Source organism: Staurois parvus, unplaced genomic scaffold (assembly GCF_062004578.1).
Source record: "Staurois parvus isolate SC_StPar_1 unplaced genomic scaffold, SC_StPar_1.0 ptg001392l, whole genome shotgun sequence".
Taxonomy (NCBI): domain Eukaryota; kingdom Metazoa; phylum Chordata; class Amphibia; order Anura; family Ranidae; genus Staurois; species Staurois parvus.
In genome coordinates this window covers 49,823-71,849 of record NW_028319188.1, presented here as the reverse complement: position 1 = coordinate 71,849, position 22,027 = coordinate 49,823, and the positions used below count along the sequence as shown (strand labels likewise).

Genomic DNA, 22,027 nt, shown 5'->3' with positions numbered 1-22,027 from the left:
TTCAGAACTTTCGGCCCAATTTTATTGACAAGAAAAGTTCAGAAATCTCTCAGAGGGGTTCTCAGCATTGCATCAATTCCAGCCTCCTGGCTATCAGACTTGGTAGTTCCTCAGCTTGTCTGTAGGGGGCAGGCTGCGGTGGTGCAAGCCCACCTGGATTCTTTGGGCTACATGGGGTACCTGTGAGGGGTTTCCAGCATGAAGAATCTTGATCGGGAGTGGGCATGTGCAAAGGAGATTCCGCGGAAGAAGTGCCGGTTGTGCGCAGGAATGAACAATCACACACATGCACACACACGGCGAAGATTGGTGCCAGATGGGCCATTTAAGGAGTGCCTCTGCCCAGATTCAGTGCTGACTGGTCTTCAGCTCCACCCCCCCCCCCGTGTCCTGCTTGTTCCGTGCGATTCCTTTGGTGCTGACCCGGCTTGTTCCTGACCCGACTCCGATTACTCTCCTGCTCCCGGTTCCTGACTTTGGCTCTGCTCCTGACTTCGGCTTTTCCTTCTGATTCTGTACCGTGCTGCCCGACTGTTGATGACCCCGGCTATCCTATGACCCCGCTCCTGTCCTGTGTCCTGGCTACCTACCTGCTCTGCTGCACATCTGGCAATCCACCGAACCTGCCCTGTCTATCTCTACGGTGCCCAAATCAGAGGATCATCAGCCTACCAAGGTCATCATCTGCAAGAGCCGCAAGCAACAACCACTGGCGCTCTTGTCCCCCTGGTCTCTAGACTCCCTCTGTTCCAACCTCAGCGGGGTCAGGATTAGTGACACCTCGACAATTCAGTCTCCCATAAGGTGAAACCAACCTTAAGGCGGCCCCCCGACTCAGAGATGAGGCGTGCACTGTGTGTAGTGGATGTACATGCCTGTCATCCCGTGTGTCTGCACACCCTGGCGGTGACTGTCGGGGAGACATGGCTGAGCCTGGCCCTCTTCACCCATCCAGCGTCTCTCTGCCATCTCGCTTCCCGTGACAGAAGGGGGCCCCGCCGTGCACATATTTAACTCCTTCTCTCTCCTATAATGTGTGGCTGGGCTGAGGGTCTCCATGACGCTGATCTGCTGCTTGTTTCTAAGGGAGATGGACCACTGGGGAGGGATCCAGAATATCGACCCCCCTCACTCACAGAGGACCCCTCACCTGACCAGGTACCATGCTTTATGATTGGCTGCTGTTCACTGGACACCAGTCCTTGGTTACCCGTAGCAACTGTTCTCCTACTGCTCTGTGATGTTGGGGTCTCCTCTTGTGTCTTCCTCACACCCCAATGTTCTGAACTGACCCAAGTGGAGGGTGTCTGCCATGTGACCCTCTTGCACCCCTTTAGTATCTTCACTCCGGCCTTAGGGGAGATTACGGACTTTCCTGAAGGACTGAAGGCGAATCCAGAACATAGTTGATCCATCATGACCCGACTCTCTGTATAGTGGCTGCCCAGGCATTCCTGTACAGGTGAGACTCCATACCTGGCAGTTCTCTATTGGATGGCATCTGTGGGTGGACTTCAGGACCCAACAGTCCCCCTCTGCATGGTGGCATCCCTGACCCGGGACCAAACCACAGTCCAGAACCAGGACACAACTCAAGAAAGGACTCCCTACCGGCCCCTGGTCCCCGGCCTCTCTCCCCCTTATATTACCAGCAAAAAGAGGGTAGGCTGAGTCCAAAGAGCCCACCAAAAAGAACTAAAAGGTTTAACCCCTTCCCCTGCCTGGGCCAACCACACGACACTAAATATTGTATGCAGCCTGCCAACACAGTTCCACCAATGAAATGCCCCCTCCCCTGGGCTGCACGGGCTCCTGACTAAAGACCCCATCTCCTAGGACTTCTCAGGTGATGGCCTATTCATACCTGGTCACTTCTCCTGGAGGCCGGGGTAGTCACTCTCCACCCATCTATATCTATACATACCCATACCGTGCTCCAACAGCTTGTCTCCAGGGAAGGAGCCCGGGATCACAGGCAGCTCTTGATGAAGGCCGTACACCTGATCCATCAGGTCATGTGGTCTCCTGTAAGAGGGTACACCAGGGTAGAGGCTTCAACCCTACCATCCAGACTCCAGAACCCAATCCAGGAACCATCAATCACAGAGAAATTCACAAAACCCGTCTTCTCAACTCAGAACCATCTGGAGCCCCTCAACCTGCATCAGTGAGAACCTGGTGTGATATAAATACTCTATCTGACACCATGACAGGGCACAGCACTGTCACAGGACACCCATAGAGACAATCATAGATACCCGTACCCAAGCTCCATCCTTCAGTCCCAGTACAATGAACAGTGGTCAGATGACAACCTCCGACCTTCAGTACAATGAACCGTGGTCAGAGGACAACCTCCGACCTTCAGTACAATGACCCGTGGTCAGAGGACAACCTCCGACCTTCAGTACAATGAACCGTGGTCAGGACAACCTCCGACCTTCAGTACAATGAACCGTGGTCAGATGACAACCTCCGACCTTCAGTACAATGAACCGTGGTCAGAGGACAACCTCCGACCTTCAGTACAATGAACCGTGGTCAGGACAACCTCCGACCTTCAGTACAATGAACCGTGGTCAGAGGACAACCTCCGACCTTCAGTACAATGAACCGTGGTCAGAGGACAACCTCCGACCTTCAGTACAATGAACCGTGGTCAGAGGACAACCTCCGACCTTCAGTACAATGAACCGTGGTCAGAGGACAACCTCCGACCTTCAGTACAATGAACCGTGGTCAGAGGACAACCTCCGACCTTCAGTACAATGAACCGTGGTCAGAGGACAACCTCCGACCTTCAGTACAATGAACCGTGGTTAGAGGACAACCTCCGACCTTCAGTACAATGAACCGTGGTCAGAGGACAACCTCCGACCTTCAGTACAATGAACCGTGGTCAGATGACAACCTCCGACCTTCAGTACAATGACCCGTGGTCAGAGGACAACCTCCGACCTTCAGTACAATGACCCGTGGTCAGAGGACAACCTCCGACCTTTAGTACAATGAGCCGTGGTCAGAGGACAACCTCCGACCTTCAATACAATGAACCATGGTCAGATGACAACCTCCGACCTTCAGTACAATGAGCCGTGGTCAGAGGACAACCTCTGACCTTCATCGTAATCTCTCAGGACTCACACTGAGCTGGTGAACAATGAGACCACCAGAGACTCTGACCTAACAAGCCTCTGCTGTATGATTATCCAGCTGGATGGGGGTTCAGGGACAAGGGAAGCCAAACATTCTACCAGACATTGCCCCCATCATGTGTCCTCTGAAACTGACCAGCAAGCTGGCAGATTGCGAGGACCCCCCAACAGGAAAACCAGAACACTCTGAAATCCCACAGCTGAACGTGCTACCACCAGACATCCAACCACAGGGACACGCTAACCAGGCCAGGATCTAGTGTAGTGTAGAAGGAATAAGGAGAGCCAAGTTATTATGACATGCAATACCACTGGCCACCACTAGAGGGCGATTCACCCAAATCTAACTTTCTGGACACACACGGGCAGATACAAATCTTTTATACAATCCAATGCACTCTAAGGCCGGCCATAGATGGTTCGAATCTCAGGCTGTTCAGCAGGAACCGGCCGAGATTCAAACCGTGTATGGCAGGCTGAATGTACCAAGTTGATTGAGCGACCATCTTGGGTACAACCAGCCTGGCAGATTTACTTGCGATTATCGTTAGCAATAATCACTGAATTTTCCCGGTGATGCCCCCCCCTCCCGGAGAAGACAATTGCTCGGCAGGAAGGATTCCCCTGTCAGCACAGTCTGTGTTGATGGTGGAATTGTGAAATTTTTTCCTGCAACTTGTGGTTCACACAGTCTATGGCCGGCCTATGGGTGGGGAGCAGCCAGGTGATCCCACAGACTTTCGAGGTTCTAAAAGCTGTCCTGTGAGCTGACATCCAATTGGGAGATGTTACCACCACCTGCAGCTTGTCCAAGGATTGGTCTGCTAGGCCACCATACATGGCAGACCTGACATCTTACACACACTGACGCCAATCATACAATCAGCATCCAGACAATGCATTGATAACAGCAGAGCTCTGACTGAGCACACAGACGCCGGGGACACAACGCACTGATCTCCGGGAGGAAGGATTCTACACTTCGCACACAGAGGACACCGACTGATCGTATTACCGAATATCGGTAGACAAGCAGAGCACAAAGCCGGAAAACGCAGAAATGTAGGAAATACGCCAGAAAAGAAAGAGAGAAAAACAGAAACTATGTGAGAAGTATTGTTTTGCCGGAAATCCTGTAATTGCCGTATCTTTGAATACACGTCTGGACAAATACAATGTGTTATTTATAAAGCTACCTAATGTATTGAGGGATGTGGGACGGATTTATCACCTCGGGCCAATCAAATCTGTAGGTGTCACCTCACCTGCTGGGAGGGGGGGGTTCTGCCTTCTGAGGTGGCCATATGGGCCGGCCGGTTCTGATGGTTTGGTGGGGGTTAGGATATCAAACATCAGCACCTGTTCACAAGTCCACAAACAACATGGCTGGAGCAGGCCCCGTCTAACCGTTTGGTTGGTGGTGGTTCTCTGCAGCTAGGACATCCCGTATCTGTAGCTCATGTGACGTTCTATCAGACGGGATCAGATTCTTCTTCCTACAACTAATATTTATTATTTTATTAGAGATGAAATCTAATTCCTCGGATCCTAAGATGAGCCTCAGCAGACCATCTGGTGCCTCCACTCTGGGATGGCCTCAGCTCTCTGTTACTCTGAGGCTGGCAGGTCTGAGGCCTCCCTACGAGGGGCAAGTGAGGTGCCCACTGTCCATTATCTGCACACACCGCAATGGCTGAAAGATGTGCTGCTGCCTCGGGGGGGGGGGGGGCCCAATTTTAGTGTTGCCTAGGGCAACACAATGAGTAAATACACCACTGCTGAGACCCCCGAACCAACGAGGATATCTGTCTACTCTACTGAATTCATAAGGTAACCGTCACTGAGTCCAGAGTTGTGATGTCCTAATCCTAACCCCTTCCTATACAACGTACCTAATGGCACAATTCTGGGTAAATCGCGCTTTATACAATCAAGAAAAGACCGTTATATCTCCTTCCCAGAACAAAGAAGGAGATTGGCCAATTGAAAGGAGCTGCCACCAAAAGGGCAACTTTTCCAAAATGCTCAAATCCATTTATATGGCAGATCTAACCAAACATTGATGACCTTCATGTTGACAAGGTGACCCAGATAGTACAGAACAAGTCTACTACTCAAAGTCCAAAACCCAAACAGAATGGCCTCTACCCAATAGTACGAGAGTATGTCCTCTGCCCAGGAAACAATGCTCAGAAAGGATGTTCTGTACACAAAGCTTCACGGCCTACCCAGGAATAAACACTCTAAAATGTTGTCCTTTACCCCGCAATCAGCATGCTAAATGAATGTCAAAAACTCAGAACCCAACACACCAAAGGAATGTCCAACACTGAGAACCAACACACCGTAAGAATGTCCAACACTGAGAACCAACACACCGTAAGAATGTCCAACACTGAGAACCAACACACCATAAGAATGTCCAACACTGAGAACCAACACACCATAAGAATGTCCAACACTGAGAACCAACACACCATAAGAATGTCCAACACTGAGAACCAACACACCATAAGAATGTCCAACACTGAGAACCAACACACCGTAAGAATGTCCAACACTGAGAACCAACACACCGTACGAATGTCCAACACTGAGAACCAACACACCGTAAGAATGTCCAACACTGAGAACCAACACACCAGAAGAATGTCCAACACTGAGAACCAACACACCGTAAGAATGTCCAACACTGAGAACCAACACACCGTAAGAATGTCCAACACTGAGAACCAACACACCATATGAATGTCCAACACTGAGAACCAACACACCGTAAGAATGTCCAACACTGAGAACCAACACACCAGAAGAATGTCCAACACTGAGAACCAACACACCGTAAGAATGTCCAACACTGAGAACCAACACACCGTAAGAATGTCCAACACTGAGAACCAACACACCGTACGAATGTCCAACACTGAGAACCAACACACCGTACGAATGTCCAACACTGAGAACCAACACACCAGAAGAATGTCCAACACTGAGAACCAACATACTGTAAGAATGTCCAACACTGAGAACCAACACACCATATGAATGTCCAACACTGAGAACCAACACACCAATAGAATGTCCAACACTGAGAACCAACACACCGTAAGAATGTCCAACACTGAGAACCAAAAAACATAAGAATGTCCAACACTGAGAACCAACACACCGTACGAATGTCCAACACTGAGAACCAACACACCAGAAGAATGTCCAACACTGAGAACCAACACACCAGAAGAATGTCCAACACTGAGAACCAACACACCATAAGAATGTCCAACACTGAGAACCAACACACCAGAATAATGTCCAACACTGAGAACCAACACAACATAAGAATGTCCAACACTGAGAACCAACACACCATAAGAATGTCCAACACTGAGAACCAACACACCGTAAGAATGTCCATTTCGTAGAATGCAGCAAACCAAAAGAAAGCCCAAAACACCAAAATACTGTCTAATACCCAGAACCCAACACACACTGTAAGAGTGCCCAAAACAGAAGACACTAAAGAATGGTCAAATCTTAGAATCAAACCAACCAAAATAATGTCCAATACCCGGAACCCAACAAAACCATAAGAAGGGCCTATACAGAACATACCAAAATAATGTCCAACTCTAGAACCCAAAACACCAACATTAAATCCAATACCCAGAACCCAACAAAACCATTAGAATGTCCTATACACAAGAAACCGAAATAAATGACCTGTAGCCAGAACCCAGCACTCCAAGGCCATGTCCTGTACCCTGAACCCAGCACTCCAAGGCCATGTACTGTACCCTGAACCCAGCACACCAAGGCCATGTCCTGTACCCTGAACCCAGCACACCAAGGCCATGTCCTGTACCCTGAACCCAGCACACCAAGGCCATGTCCAGTACCCTGAACCCAGCACACCAAGGCCATGTCCTGTACCCTGAACCCAGCACACCAAGACCATGTCCTGTACCCTGAACCCAGCACACCAAGGCCATGTCCTGTACCCTGAACCCAGCACACCAAGGCCATGTCCTGTACCCTGAACCCAGCACACCAAGGCCATGTCCTGTACCCTGAACCCAGCACACCAAGGCCATGTCCTGTACCCTGAACCCAGCACACCAAGGCCATGTCCTGTACCCTGAACCCAGCACACCAAGGCCATGTCCTGTACCCTGAACCCAGCACACCAAGGCCATGTCCTGTACCCTGAACCCAGCACACCAAGGCCATGTCCTGTACCCTGAACCCAGCACACCAAGGCCATGTCCTGTACCCTGAACCCAATAGTCTAAGATGTGTGTTTGGACGGAGATATTATTTATTACAAGTCAAGTATTACGGAACAGGAAAGCAGTTCATGCAAACTCAACCTGACCCCAAATACGAGCGGAGTACCCCTGAAAGCTGCAGCACTTCTCACCTACACAGCCCTACGAGACTCCCCAAGTTCATGTCCTCAGTCCAGCATTACCATCCCCCAGCCTTTGCCTCCTACCTTCTGATGGACAAACCCTGGAAGACGGATTTGTTAGTGGATTGGGATATGTGATTGGCTGTATGGGCAGCACAGACAGTTCTTCTATCATAGACTGAACACAGAATAATAATGGTACATCGCCGTCACCCATAGCAACCAGATGTCCTCTTCTATGCGTGGAGCAGGCAGAGCAGTGGAAGGAGAATCCTGATTGGTTGCTCAGGGTTACGGATGGAAGAGGCTCATCACAGATCGGCTGAACAGGATGTAAATGGAAGACATGATGGAGACAATATCACCAACCTATAGAGGAGCGGTGCAGGCTGCCTGCTGGGGGGTCCAGGAATTAGCTGCAATCATGGCCATACACCTCCAGATATCCCAATACCTTCACATGCAGAATGTAGCAGATAGGACTCTCACCCCCGATGACGTGCAGGTGGAAGACAGTCAGGGTGGGATGGGAAGGGAGGAGAGTATGGGCTGCAGAGCTGACACTCTATAGGACACTGATGGAATACAAATATGATACTATTTATTGGGGCCTTTTCCTTCACTCCCCCCCCCCCCCGATACTCCCCTGCTATAGGTACCTGTTTCGTGAAGTCGCTGCCATGTTTCTCCATCAGCCGGAGAGCCTGATCTCGCAGTTTCTGTGCTCGGTCGATCTTCATGGAGCTGCGGATTCGTGTCAAACATTGCAGCACCACAGTGGAGGCCACAAAGCAACAAATGGTGGCCAGGAGGACATGATTGATGAAAAATTCCAGCAAGGCCCACAGCATGCTGGCAGCTTAACCTGCGGAGAGCCTGGTGACTACCCTGAGCAGAGCCTCCTCAAGGGACATCAAACCTCAGACTGAACTTCAGGATAATAAGGCTCCAACCTCCGTCTGTCAGATCTGTCCTCTACATAGGAGGCAAAGCCTTGCACCCCCAAACAGAGACCGCTTGTGTGAGTCCGGAGAGTTGGATGGAGTTCTCTAGAGGGACATCCCAAGTCCCCCTCACACCCTCTGCCAGGAACAGCTGAGAGGACCTGTCAATGGGAACCCATCCAAGAAACAAGATCAGACCTCATATAAATAGAAGGCTGTCCTCCATAGAGGTGATAACCCCGCTGGTGCCAGGGTCAGCCGATGATCCAAGGTACAGCGGAAATGTGGGCTGCTGAGTGTGATGGTACCAGGGAATATGGGGTGCTGGATCTGAGGGTGGGGGGAAATGTTGGGTGCTGGATCTGAAGGAACAAGAGAGAAGTGGGGTGCTGGATCTGAGGGTGGGGGGAAATGTGGGGTGTTGGATCTGAGGGTGGGGGGAAATGTGGGGTGTTGGATCTGAGGGTGGGGGAAATGTGGGGTGCTGAGTGTGATGGTACCAGGAAATATGGGGTGCTGGATATGAGGGTGGGGGAAATGTGGGGTGCTGAGTGTGATGGTACCAGGAAATATGGGGTGCTGGATCTGAGGGTGGGGGGGAAATGTGCGTTACTGGATGTGAAGGAACAAGAGAGAAGTGGTATGTGGGGTGCTGGATGTGAGGGTACAGGGGTATGTGGGGTGCTGGATCTGAGGGTACAGCGGTATGTGGGGTGCTGGATGTGAGGGTACAGGGGCATGTGGGGTACTGGATGTACAGGGGTATGTGGGGTGCTGGATGTACAGGGGTATGTGGGGTGCTGGATCTGAGGGTACAGGGGTATGTGGGGTGCTGGATGTGAAGGTACAGGGATATGTGGGGTGCTGGATGTACAGGGATATGTGGGGTGCTGGATGTACAGGGGTATGTGGGGTGCTGGATGTGAGGGTACAGGGGTATGTGGGGTGCTGGATGTGAGGGTACAGGGATATGTGGGGTGCTGGATGTGAAGGTACAGGGATATGTGGGGTGCTAGATGTACAGGGATATGTGGGGTGCTGGATGTACAGGGGTATGTGGGGTGCTGGATGTGAGGGTACAGGGGTATGTGGGGTGCTGGATGTGAGGGTACAGGGGTATGTGGAGTGCTGGATGTGAGGGTACAGGGGTATGTGGAGTGCTGGATGTGAGGGTACAGGGGTATGTGGGGTACTGGATGTACAGGGGTATGTGGGGTGCTGGATGTGAGGGTACAGGGGTATGTGGGGTGCTGGATGTACAGGGGTATGTGGGGTGCTGGATGTACAGGGGTATGTGGGGTGCTGGATGTGAGGGTACAGGGGTATGTGGAGTGCTGGATGTGAGGGTACAGGGGTATGTGGAGTGCTGGATGTGAGGGTACAGGGGTATGTGGAGTGCTGGATGTGAGGGTACAGGGGTATGTGGGGTGCTGGATGTACAGGGGTATGTGGGGTACTGGATGTGAAGGTACAGGGGTATGTGGGGTGCTGGATGAGAGGGTACGGGGTATGTGGGGTGCTGATTGAGAGGGTTCGGGGTATGTGGGGTGCTGGATGTACAGGGGGTACAGGGGTATGTGGGGTGCTGGATGTAAGGGTACTCATTTACCGGCTGGGAGATATAATTTACCAGCTGGGATGTCTTTTTACTGGCTCTGAGCTGTCATTTACTGTCACTTACTGGCTGTTGCTGTCATTTACCGTCTGGAAGCTGTAATTTACCGGTGTAGGTGTGTGATTCAGGCAGAGACAGAGGGGGTGAGGTGGGGGGGGCAGAGACCGAGGGGGTGAGGTGGGGGGTTGAGAGATAGATTTGTGTGTCGTCGGCATAGAGGTGGTAGTTGAAGCCGTGAGAGTGTATGAGTTGGCCAAGGGAGGAGGTATAGATGGAGAAGAGAAGGGGCCCGAGGACAGAGCCTTGAGGGACCCCAACAGAGAGGGGGAGTGAGGGGGAGGTGGTAGCATTATAGGTAACGCTGAAAGAGCGTTGTGACAGGTAGGATGAGATCCAGGAGAGAGCAGAATCTCTGAGGCCGAGGGAGTGTAGTTTTTTGAGGAGGAGGGGGTGGTCGACTGTGTGGAAGGCCGCAGAGAGGTCAAGGAGTAGGAGCACTGAATAGTGGCCATTAGCTTTGGCGGTTAGCAGGTCGTTGGTGATTTGAGGAGGGCGGTTTCGGTGGAGTGTAGGGCGGTTTCGGTGGAGTGTAGGGTGGTTTCGGTGGAGTGTAGGGTGGTTTCGGTGGAGTGTAGGGCAGTTTCGGTGGAGTGTAGGGCAGTTTCGGTGGAGTGTAGGGCGGTTTCGGTGGAGTGTAGGGAGGTTTCGGTGGAGTGTAGGGTGGTTTCGGTGGAGTGTAGGGCGGTTTCGGTGGAGTGTAGGGCAGTTTCGGTGGAGTGTAGGGCGGTTTCGGTGGAGTGTAGGGCGGTTTCGGTGGTGTAGGGCGGTTTCGGTGGAGTGTAGGGCGGTTTCGGTGGAGTGTAGGGCGGTTTCGGTGGAGTGTAGGGCGGTTTCGGTGGGGTGTAAGGCAGTTTCGGTGGAGTGTAGGGTGGTTTCGGTGGGGTGTAGGGGGGTTTCGGTGGAGTGTAGGGGACGGAAGCCGGACTGTAGGGGATCGAGGAGGTTGTTGTCGTTGAGGTGAGAGCATAGGCGGGTGTAGACGAGGCGCTCGAGGAGTTTAGATGTAAATGGGAGCAGGGAGATGGGTCTGAGGTTGTTCGGGTCATTGGGGTCCAGGGAGGGCTTTTTAAGTATGGGGGTGATGTGTGCATGTTTCAGAGGGGAGGGGAAAGTGCCGGAGGAGAGGGAGAGATTGAAGATGTGGGTGAGGGAGCGTAGGATGGAGGGGGAGGGGGGTCGTAGGAGTTGTGAGGTGATAGGGTCGAGGGGGCAGGTGGTGAGGCGGGCATCAGAGAGGATCTTGGAGACTTCCTCGATGGTAGTAAGGTCAAAGGTGCGGAGTGTTGGGGGGGCTTCAGTATGAGGAATGTAGGGTGGGGTGGAAGTGGGGTCAGAGCAGTGGTGGGGCCGTGGGAGAGGGGTGATGAGGGGGTAGCTGAGTGAGGGGGAACGGGGTTGGAGGAAGTTTGAGCAGTGACGAAGTCCCTGCGGGTTATGTCGAGGGGGAGGGGGGATGAGGGGGTAGCTCTGTGAGAGGGGACGGGTTGAGAGGGGGTGTGAGTTGCGGCAATGTCCTTGCGAATTGTGTCAATCTTGTTTTTGAAGTGATTGGCAATGTCAAGGGCAGTGAGTGAGGTGCTGGGTGGGGATGAGGGGGGGGGAGAGCGGTGAGTGAGGTGCTGGGTGGAGGTGGGGGTGGCGAGAGTAGAGAGTTGAAGGTGGAGAAGAGTCGTTGAGGATTGGAGGAGAGGGCCTTGATGAGGGTCAGGAAGTAGGCTTGTTTGGCTGCGTGGAGGGAGGAGGTGTAGGTGTGGAAGGCAGATTTGTAGCGGGTGAAGGCTTGTTGGGATTTGGTTTTGCGCCATAGTCGCTCCAGGGCACGACTGTGTCGTTTGAGGGTTTTGGTGTGATCAGTCTGCCAGGGCTGGAGCGGTCGGGGTCTGATGTTGCGTGTGGTTAAAGGCGCTAGTGAGTCAAGGGCTGTTGAGAGCGCATTGTTGTAGGCAGTCATGGCCAAGTCGGGGCAGGACAGGGGGAGGATGCTGTCATGGAGTTGATCAGCTGCAGAGTGGAGGGGGGCAGGGTTCAGGTTGCGGAGGTTACGGCTGGTAGTAGTGTGACATTTGGAGGGGTAGGCGTTGGAGGACGAGGAGATAGAGAAGGTGATCAGGTTGTGGTCAGAGAGAGGGAAGGGGGTGTTAGTGAGGTTGTGGGGAGCGCAGCGGTTGGAGAAGACGAGATGAAGGATATTCCCGTTGGAGTGGGTGGTGGATTGTATGCACTGTGCAAGTGCAAAGGAGGAGGTTAGGTGGAGGAGACGGGATGTGTCCGGGTTGTCGAGGTTGACAGGGATGTTGAAATCCCCAAGGATGATGGTGGGGAGCTCAGAGGAGAGGAAGAAGGGTAGCCAGGAGGAGAAGTCATCCAGGAAGCGGGGTATGGATCCAGGAGGAGAAGTCATCCAGGAAGCGGGGTATGGATCCAGGAGAAGTCATCCAGGAAGCAGGGTATGGATCCAGGAGGAGGAGTCATCCAGGAAGCGGGGTATGGATCCAGGAGGAGAGGTCATCCAGGAAGCGGGGTATGGATCCAGGAGGAGAGGTCATCCAGGAAGCGGGGTATGGATCCAGGAGAAGTCATCCAGGAAGCGGGGTATGGATCCAGGAGGAGAGGTCATCCAGGAAGCGGGGTATGGATCCAGGAGGAGAAGTCATCCAGGAAGCGGGGTATGGATCCAGGAGGAGAGGTCATCCAGGAAGCGGGGTATGGATCCAGGAGGAGAAGTCATCCAGGAAGCGGGGTATGGATCCAGGAGAAGTCATCCAGGAGGGGGGTATGGATCCAGGAGGAGAAGTCATCCAGGAAGCGGGGTATGGATCCAGGAGGAGAAGTCATCCAGGAAGCGGGGTATGGATCCAGGAGGAGGAGTCATCCAGGAAGCGGGGTATGGATCCAGGAGGAGGAGTCATCCAGGAAGTGGGGTATGGATCCAGGAGGCCGGTATATCACAGCAATCTTCAGGGGGGTTGGGCAGAATAGTCGGACGCAGTGGGCCTCGAAGGAGGAGAAGGATAGGGAGGGGGGGTTTGGGAGGACTCGGAAGGTGCTCTGCGGTGACAGGAGCAGACCAACCCCACCACCTTTACGACCGTTAGGCCTGGGTGAGTGGGTCCAGGTGAGACCGCCGTAGGAGAGTGCAGCAGGGGAGGCAGAGTCAGTGTGCTGGATCCAGGTTTCCGTGATCACTAGGAGGTTGAGGGAGCGGGAAACAAAGAGGTCGTGGATGGCGGTGAGCTTGTTGCACACCGATCGGGCGTTCAGGAGTGCACATGAAAACGGGGGGGAGATTTTAGGGAGAAGGGGGACAGATACTAAGTTGCGGGGGTTGCGGTAGGACGTGGAGGCGGGAGGGTGTTGTGCGGGTGAGGGAGGTGGTGGAGGGCCAGGATTCGGGGAGATGTCCCTTGCGGTTAGGAGGAGGAGAAGGGTGAGAAAGGTGGCATGGGAGCGGGATGTGCAGGAGAAACTACTAGTGGAGGTGTTGGGGTCAGTGGGAGAGGAGTAATAGGAGGAGGTGGTGGGTGCCATAGAGGGGTGAAGGAAGCAGTGAGGACACAATATACAAATGTTTGGGGGGAGCAGAGGGATATAGTGAATGGATTTTGGGAACGGAGGAGAGGAAAATGAGAAGGAGGAGTGGAAGAGGCATTTTGGGGAGGTGCCTGGGAGGGCGGATAGGAGTGGTGGGAGGCTTGGTTGTCGATAGTCCAGTGGGCAGAGGCCTATCTCTTCGATATGTCTTCCGGTGGCTGGAGTTTAGGAGAGAAGGGGGAGGGGATCAGGTGTGGATGGACGGTTTCCAGGGGCGCTTGAGTGGTGAAAGTCTGGGGTGTAGAGGAGTCTCTCGTTGTGGTGGCTTTCAACAAGGGTTCAAGTCTTTAGGTCAGTTTGAGCCGGGGGTTGGTATGAGTGGAGGTGCTGAAGGCCCAGCGTCTGGAGGTGGAGTGGGCTAGGTGTTGGTAGACGCAGTAGGGCCAGCAACTGAGGGTGCTAAGAGGCCCGGCGTCAGTGGGTGAAGGAGGCTGCGCGGCAGGCTCGCCTCCGCCAGATTGGATGGGGCTCGGGGCTGTGCGGTGGCAGGGGACCCTACTGGACACACAGTGGGGAGCAGAGAAGCAGATCTGGTAGTGGTGGTTTGCCCTCTTGGTGCCGGTGGGGGTGGTTGCTGCTCCCCCTCTCACTGTGGCAGCTGTAGGTAGGGGAGGTGGTGGTGGTAGCTCCCCCTCTCACTGGTGCAGATGGCGGCGTCCTGGTTCGGGCGTTGGGCAGTAGCGAGGCTTAGAGGCAGCGGTAGGGCGCCCAGTACTCCTCCTGGGCGATGGCAGGACCTCGGGAGCAGCTGACGAGGGTACTGACGGGGGCGGTGGCCCCTCAGGGGCGGAGATATCCCCAGAGGTTAAGATAAGAAGAAGGGTGAAGAAAGTAACATGGGAGACACGCGTGCAACACGCCTTCCAGTCCTGGTGTTTGGGTCAGCAGGAGGTGGTGAGAGCAGTGAGGGGGAGATGATAGCAATGAGGGGGGGATGTACAAGTTTTGGGGTGGAGCAGAGGGGTAAAGAAGTGAGATTTGGGAACAGAGGATAGTAATATGATGAGGAGAAGAGGGGCGTATTATATAAAGGTACACGGAGTGGGACTCAGGTATGTAGGAGGGGTTCCGGGGTGATTGCTTGCAGTCTGTCCAGCGTGCAGGAGAGTTTCTTGCTGTTGTTGTGTCTTCCTGCTGCTGAAGTTCTCCTGCTGTGTTTAACTGCTTCCCACTCGTTCAACGCAGCACTCAATCAGAAGCAGCACCCCCATCAGAGACTGTGCCCCCCATCAGTGATCTCCCCCCATCAGAGACTGTGCCCCCCATCAGTGATCTCCCCCCATCAGAGACTGTGCCCCGATCAGTGATCTACCCCCATCAGAGACTGTGCCCCCCATCAGAGATCTCCCCCCATCAGAGACTGTGCCCCCCATCAGTGATCTCCCCCCATCAGAGACTGTGCCCCCCATCAGTGATCTCCCCCCATCAGAGACTGTGCTCCCTATCAGTGTTCTCCCCCCATCAGAGACTGTGCCCCCCATCAGTGTTTCCCCCCATCAGAGACTGTGCTCCCCATCAGTGTTCTCCCCCCATCAGAGACTGTGCCCCCCATCAGTGATCTCCCCCCACCAGAGACTGTGCCCCCCATCAGAGATCTCCCCCCATCAGAGACTGTGCCCCCCATCAGAGATCTCCCCCCATCAGAGACTGTGCCCCCCATCAGTGATCTCCCCCCATCAGAGACTGTGCCCCCCATCAGTGATCTCCCCCCATCAGAGACTGTGCCCCCCATCAGTGATCTCCCCCCATCAGAGACTGTGCCCCCATCAGAGATCTCCCCCCATCAGAGACTGTGCCCCCATCAGTGATCTCCCCCCATCAGAGACTGTGCCCCCCATCAGTGATCTCCCCCCATCAGAGACTGTGCCCCCCATCAGAGATCTCCCCCCATCAGAGACTGTGCCCCCCATCAGTGATCTCCCCCCATCAGAGACTGTGCCCTCCATCAGAGATCTCCCCCCATCAGAGACTGTGCCCCCGATCAGTGATCTCCCCCCATCAGAGACTGTGCCCCCCATCAGTGATCTCCCCCCATCAGAGACTGTGCCCCCCATCAGTGATCTCCCCCCATCAGAGACTGTGCCCCCCATCAGTGATCTCCCCCCATCAGAGACTGTGCTCCCTATCAGTGTTCTCCCCCCATCAGAGACTGTGCCCCCCATCAGTGTTTCCCCCCATCAGAGACTGTGCTCCCCATCAGTGTTCTCCCCCCATCAGAGACTGTGCCCCCCATCAGTGATCTCCCCCCACCAGAGACTGTGCCCCCCATCAGAGATCTCCCCCCATCAGAGACTGTGCCCCCCATCAGAGATCTCCCCCCATCAGAGACTGTGCCCCCCATCAGTGATCTCCCCCCATCAGAGACTGTGCCCCCCATCAGTGATCTCCCCCCATCAGAGACTGTGCCCCCCATCAGTGATCTCCCCCCATCAGAGACTGTGCCCCCATCAGAGATCTCCCCCCATCAGAGACTGTGCCCCCATCAGTGATCTCCCCCCATCAGAGACTGTGCCCCCCATCAGTGATCTCCCCCCATCAGAGACTGTGCCCCCCATCAGAGATCTCCCCCCATCAGAGACTGTGCCCCCCATCAGTGATCTCCCCCCATCAGAGACTGTGCCCTCCATCAGAGATCTCCCCCCATCAGAGACTGTGCCCCCCATCAGTGATCTCCCCCCATGAGCTGATCTAAATTTATAGGGAGATGCTCAAATGAGCATTCAACTCCACCCCAATTAGAAGCTGATCAGGATCACATGAATAGTGGGGGATGGTTCTCAGGGAACAGGCTACAGTCATATACTGGGTGCAGCTGGAGGTGAGGACTGGTCATCACACAGATATAAATACACCATTTGTACTGAATATAACCGGAGTCAATGCGTGTTCTAGTTAAGAGCGGAGATAGGAGATAGATGCGTTTACCCAGAGAAAAGCAGCATATATAATGTTGCGGCTGGCAGCTGTCATCTACCGGCTGGGAGCCACCATGTACTGGCTGGGAGCTGTCATTTACTGGCTGGGAGCTGTCATTTACTGGCTGGGAGCCACCATTACCAGCTGGGAGCCACCATCTACTGGCTGGGAGCTGTCATTTACTGGCTGGGAGCTGTCATTTACTGGCTGGGAGCTGTCATTTACTGGCTGTTGCTACCATTTACCGTCTGGGAGCTGTCATTTACTGGCAGGGAGCCACCATGTACTAGCTGTGAGCTGTCATTTACTGGCTGGGAGCTGTCATTTACTGGCTGGGAGCCATCATGTACTGGCCGGAAGTTGTCATTTACTGGCTGGGAGCCGTCATTTACCAGCTGGGAGCCACCATGTACTGGCTGGGAGCTGTCATTTACCAGCTGGGAGCCACCATGTACTGGCTGGGAGCCGTCATTTACCAGCTGGGAGCCACCATGTACTGGCTGGGAGCTGTCATTTACTGGCTGGAAGCCACCATGTACTAGCTGTGAGCTGTCATTTACTGGCTGGGAGCTGTCATTTACTGGCTGGGAGCTGTCATTTACTGGCTGTTGCTACCATTTACCGTCTGGGAGCTGTCATTTACTGGCAGGGAGCCACCATGTACTAGCTGTGAGCTGTCATTTACTGGCTGGGAGCTGTCATTTACTGGCTGGGAGCCATCATGTACTGGCCGGAAGTTGTCATTTACTGGCTGGGAGCCGTCATTTACCAGCTGGGAGCCACCATGTACTGGCTGGGAGCTGTCATTTACCAGCTGGGAGCCACCATGTACTGGCTGGGAGCCGTCATTTACCAGCTGGGAGCCACCATGTACTGGCTGGGAGCTGTCATTTACTGGCTGGAAGCCACCATGTACTAGCTGTGAGCTGTCATTTACTGGCTGGGAGCTGTCATTTACTGGCTGGGAGCTGTCATTTACTGGCTGTTGCTACCATTTACCGTCTGGGAGCTGTCATTTACTGGCAGGGAGCCACCATGTACTAGCTGTGAGCTGTCATTTACTGGCTGGGAGCTGTCATTTACTGGCTGGGAGCCATCATGTACTGGCCGGAAGTTGTCATTTACTGGCTGGGAGCCGTCATTTACCAGCTGGGAGCCACCATGTACTGGCTGGGAGCTGTCATTTACCAGCTGGGAGCCACCATGTACTGGCTGGGAGCCGTCATTTACCAGCTGGGAGCCACCATGTACTGGCTGGGAGCTGTCATTTACTGGCTGGAAGCCACCATGTACTAGCTGTGAGCTGTCATTTACTGGCTGGGAGCTGTCATTTACTGGCTGGGAGCTGTCATTTACTGGCTGGGAGCCATCATGTACTGGCCGGAAGTTGTCATTTACCGTCTGGAAGCTGTCATTTACTGGCAGGGAGCTGCCATTTGTAGCAAACTTGCTCATCAGAGTTGGACGTGGCGTTCCCTTTTTTTTATTTTGAAGTATTTTTCAATCCTTCATTCCCTCCCCCCTCCCTTCCTGAGAGGCACAGTGACAGATGGTGTGGGTCAGCTGCAGGTTAAGGCATCCTTAGTCCGGTGCCAGGCAGTCTGTGAAAGTTTAGCCTTCCTCACCTAAAGTCCTGATAAGGCCAGCGTGACCCCAGAACCCGTGTCGGCTCCCCCATCATACAACACATAAGGCCACCTCAGGGAATTGGGGAGCCGTGACCCCAGAACCCGTGTCGGCTCCCCCATCATACAACACATAAGGCCACCTCAGGGAATTGGGAGCCCTGACCCCAGAACCTGTGTCGGCTCCCCCATCATACAACACATAAGGCCACCTCAGGGAATTGGGAGCCCTGACCCCAGAACCCGTGTCGGCTCCCCCATCATACAACACATAAGGCCACCTCAGGGAATTGGGAGCCCTGACCCCAGAACCCGTGTCGGCTCCCCCATCATACAACACATAAGGCCACCTCAGGGAATTGGGAGCCCTGACCCCAGAACCTGTGTCGGCTCCCCCATCATACAACACATAAGGCCACCTCAGGGAATTGGGAGCCCTGACCCCAGAACCCGTGTCGGCTCCCCCATCATACAACACATAAGGCCACCTCAGGGAATTGGGAGCCCTGACCCCAGAACCCGTGTCGGCTCCCCCATCATACAACACATAAGGCCACCTCAGGGAATTGGGAGCCCTGACCCCAGAACCCGTGTCGGCTCCCCCATCATACAACACATGAGGCAGCTTCTCCCCGGAATTGGAACCTCATAAAACCGAACAGCAAAGGTGACAATGAAATGAGCATTCCTCAGGTCAGGTTGTCCCCTGCGCTTCATGTCATGGATTATGACAGATGTTGGTTCCAATTCAGAGTTCTCCTGACCCCTCCCAACACAGCGTAGTGGCCAGTGTTCAGAGCCCCCCCCCTTACAGGGGGATTTTAAAAAGACAGGCTGGGAAGCCTGAGGTAAGCTAAACACATCTCCTGATCTTAACATGGTAACAGAGGAGATCAAAGACCCTCCGCTGTGCACTTGGATCTGCTTACAAAGCAAGGCGTCTTGGCAAGTAACTGAACCCTGTGACTTCCTTCCTGTTATCTCTTCGCTGTACCTTTATATATAAATATATATCTTAGTGATATCTTCTTTGTAAATATTTTATTGCACCTGTTTGACTCTTTTAGTAATAAATCTTTCTTCCTGAAAGTGTCAAACTGTTTCTAAGCGCTTTCTTGCAATTCAGGAATTCCTGCCTTCTGAAGAGACGCTCCTGTGTTTGTTTACTCCTCTGCCCAATCGGCCTGCGGTGACCGTATTGGACAGACGACTTTTCAATCATTATAGTGTATATTTGATAACGGGAGTTTCCCGTCTCCGACAAAAGACGGTGGTGGCAGTAGAGGGTTAGTGGCGTAATTACCCCGACCCGGGAACAAGCGCATTCAGGCTGCAGGCACCGATTGTAGTCCATTAGCTGGACAGTCGCTGTGCAGGGTGCAGCTGGGTGGGGCCTTGTTATGCGCGTCACATCGCGGTTTTAGATCAGCCGGTCCTTCGGTCACGAGTTGGTGAGAAGGTCTGGGGTCTGACGCCGCGGGCGTGACATATTATTGTTGGTCGCGGTCGTGTGATTGTCGCCTGTTGGTGGCGGCGATCGTGCGATCGTGACACCATTTACCGACTGGAAGCTGTCATCTACCGGCTGGGAGCCACCATGTACTGGCTGGGAGCTGTCATTTACTGGCTGGGAGCCACCATGTACTGGCTGGGAGCTGTCATTTACTGGCTGGGAGCTGTCATTTACTGGCTGGGAGCTGTCATTTACTGTCGGTTCCCCGCTTATTTATACAATTTCAGAATGTAGACTGCAGCAGCTCATCCAGGAATGGACCCTCAACAACCAATCAGAATTCAGTCCCCATGAAAGATGACATCTGCTTGGTCACCATTGGTTAGATCTGACTCCTGGGACTGGCTGATTTATGGAATGACAGTAATACCCCCGTAGATAGTAATACCCCCAGAGGACAGTAATACCCCCCAGAGGACAGTAATACTCCCCCAGTAGTAATACCCCCCAGAGGATAGTAATACCCCCCAGTAGTAATACCCCCCCCAGAGGACAGTAATACCCCCCCCAGTAGTAATACCCCCCCCAGAGGACAGTAATACCCCCCCAGTAGTAATACCTCCCCAGACGACAGTAATACCCCCCCAGTAGTAATACCCCCCCAGTAGTAATACCCCCCAGAGGACAGTAATACCCCCCCAAGTAGTAATACCCCCCCAGAGGACAGTAATACCCCCCAGAGGACAGTAATACCCCCCAGTAGTAATACCCCCCAGAGGACAGTAATACCCCCCAGTAGTAATACCCCCCCAGAGGACAGTAATACCCCCCCAGGGGACAGTAATACCCCCGCAGAGGACAGCAATACCCCCCCAGTAGTAATACCGCCAAGAGGACAGTAATACCCCCCCCCCCAAGGGACAGTAATACCCCCCCAGTAGTAATACACCCCCAGAGGACAGTAATACCCCCCAGAGGACAGTAATACCCCCCAGTAGTAATACCCCCCAGAGGACAGTAATACCCCCCCAAGGGACAGTAATACCCCCCCAGTAGTAATACACCCCCAGAGGACAGTAATACCCCCCAGAGGACAGTAATACCCCCCAGAGGACAGTAATACTCCCCCAGAGGACAGTAATACTCCCCCAGAGGACAGTAATACCCCCCCAGAGGACAGTAATACCTCCCCAGAGGACAGTAATACCCCCCAGTAGTAATACCCCCCCAGAGGACAGTAATACTCCCCCAGTAGTAATACCCCCCCAGTAGTAATACCCCCCAGAGGACAGTAATACCCCCCCAAGTAGTAATACCCCCCCCAGAGGACAGTAATACCCCCCAGAGGACAGTAATACCCCCCAGTAGTAATACCCCCCAGAGGACAGTAATACCCCCCCAAGTAGTAATACCCCCCAGAGGACAGTAATACCCCCCAGTAGTAATACCCCCCAGAGGACAGTAATACCCCCCCAGTAGTAATACCCCCCAGAGGACAGTAATACCCCCCCAAGTAGTAATACCCCCCCCAGAGGACAGTAATACCCCCCAGAGGACAGTAATACCCCCCAGTAGTAATACCCCCCAGAGGACAGTAATACCCCCCAGTAGTAATACCCCCCCAGAGGACAGTAATACCCCCCCAGGGGACAGTAATACCCCCGCAGAGGACAGCAATACCCCCCCAGTAGTAATACCGCCAAGAGGACAGTAATACCCCCCCCCCCAAGGGACAGTAATACCCCCCCAGTAGTAATACACCCCCAGAGGACAGTAATACCCCCCAGAGGACAGTAATACCCCCCAGTAGTAATACCCCCCAGAGGACAGTAATACCCCCCCAAGGGACAGTAATACCCCCCCAGTAGTAATACACCCCCAGAGGACAGTAATACCCCCCAGAGGACAGTAATACTCCCCCAGAGGACAGTAATACTCCCCCAGAGGACAGTAATACCCCCCCAGAGGACAGTAATACCTCCCCAGAGGACAGTAATACCCCCCAGTAGTAATACCCCCCCAGAGGACAGTAATACTCCCCCAGTAGTAATACCCCCCAGAGGACAGTAATACCCCCCCAGTAGTAATACCCCCCAGAGGACAGTAATACCCCCCCAGTAGTAATACCCCCCAGAGGACAGTAATACCCCCCAGTAGTAAAACCCCCCAGAGGACAGCAATACTCCCCAGTAGTAATACCCCCCAGAGGACAGTAATACCCCCCAGAGGACAGTAATACCCCCCAGTAGTAATACCCCCC

The 22,027-nt window shown here is 53.6% G+C and overlaps 1 protein-coding gene across 1 annotated transcript in view; it reads right to left on the bottom strand.

Annotated features, from left to right (window-relative positions):
- LOC149436250 (vitamin D3 hydroxylase-associated protein-like) overlaps positions 1-22,027 on the bottom strand; it is a 70,360-nt gene that overhangs the window by 47,920 nt on the left and 413 nt on the right.